This window comes from Trichechus manatus, unplaced genomic scaffold, assembly GCF_000243295.1.
Source record: "Trichechus manatus latirostris isolate Lorelei unplaced genomic scaffold, TriManLat1.0 scaffold00090, whole genome shotgun sequence".
Lineage (NCBI taxonomy): Eukaryota > Metazoa > Chordata > Mammalia > Sirenia > Trichechidae > Trichechus > Trichechus manatus.
This window is the reverse complement of record NW_004444026.1, coordinates 8903522-8905243: the sequence shown is the minus strand read 5'-3', so window position 1 is coordinate 8905243 and position 1722 is coordinate 8903522.

Here is a 1722-nt window from a genome sequence, read left to right as displayed (position 1 = left end):
CATAATGTAATGTAATGTAATGCAATGCAACGCAAGGTAATGACTTTCCACGATGTAATCTAAAGTAATATGATCAATCAATCAGTTGAAAAGGAAATATCCTTAAGGTGTGGGCTGCCTCCAGACAATAAATAGATATTTTGGCAGAACTTGCTTTCTCTTCACTCTGCACTCTTCTTATCACCTAGCCTATGGATCTTGGGACTTAAGCCTGCAGAATTTTCTAGCCTTCTGCCTGACCTATGGATTTTGGACTTGAGAGCCCCCATAATCCCGTGTATATCTCACTGGTTCTGTTTCTGTAGAGTACCCTGATTAAGACATTAACCACTAAAATAACTAAATATTACCCTGAGATAACCCAAAAAAGACAGAGGAAGCATATATATCCCAGTTTGCCCAGGGCAGTCCCAGATTTCACCTGCTATCCCAGCATAATTGTTAATACAGTCCCCTTTCACTCTCAAAAATATACTAATTTAAAGAATAAATTAGATGTTCACTCTGCTTTTAAGTGAATAGAGAAAATTTTCCAGATCTTAATTTGTGTTACTCAGATGGACTATCAATATACTGCTTTAATAGGATATTCCACTTACAAAATAAATAAAAAGAAAATATTATGATGTATCTTTTATTTATTCATCTGGTGAGCCTCCAAGACAGAGTAAAAGGTTAGTCCTGAACAAGTTTACTTAAATTTTTACTTAATCATTTCCCTTTTCATGCTTAATTACCCCTTTTTAGTTTTTAAACTCTTATTCTCAATTTCTGGCTAACCAGTCTATCTAACTCTGTAGCTCTACTCCTTCCTAGTCTTAAAATGAACCCCACAAAATGCCTATGTTAATCTCTCACTTTGTAAATCAAAGAAATAGGTCAACAAACTAAAAACAAAATGAAACAATACAAAGAAAAATGCTGAACTAGAAAAAAAAAAAGTATTATAAGACAGGTGGTTCCATGGACAAAATATTATTCAACTTCTACCAATGGTATTATTATTACTAATAAAAACAATTTTCCTCCAGTATTATTCCACTGTAATTGGAAAAGAGTGTACAAAATAGGAAATTCATTTTTCTTATACATCATAAAAGCAGTAAGCAGAGGTGATGGCAACTGAAGAGCTCCTTAGGAAGTAATTTAGAGAGATCTTTTTCCCTTTCTTCAAGTTCTTCAGCTGCAATTTATTTAAAACAAAATAAGCAAACAAGTCACTTAGTTAAACAGAAGCAAAAGCAAGGCTGAAATAGATCAAAAGGATTATGCTCAGCTAAGAGAAATGAGACACAGCTTAGTCAGGAACACTCAGGAATTAAGGTTAGCTTGGGACAACAACATCCATGACAAAAAGTTAGAGAAAAGTACTGTTTTCAGGTTAGGGCAAATAAAACCAATTTACCTCAAATAAGGAAAAAAGAATCTTCAACTTTAAAGAAGTGGGTCCTACCTCTCTCAAGTTACTCCCTAAAATATAGCTGTGTTTAGAAGCCCTGAAACCGTGTCCTTTCTTTTTACCAGATAATTCTAAACACACTATAGCTGAGGTTGATTCATAGTAGAGTAGAAACAGCCACAACCCTGAGAAGGCTAACGGAAATTTAGCTATGTTTAGTCATGAAAGGAAATAGCAGGAACCTTCAAATTAAATCACCATTTTCTTAAAATGTGCTCCAGATATATAGGGTGACCATCTCTCCCAGTGTGCCTATTAGGATA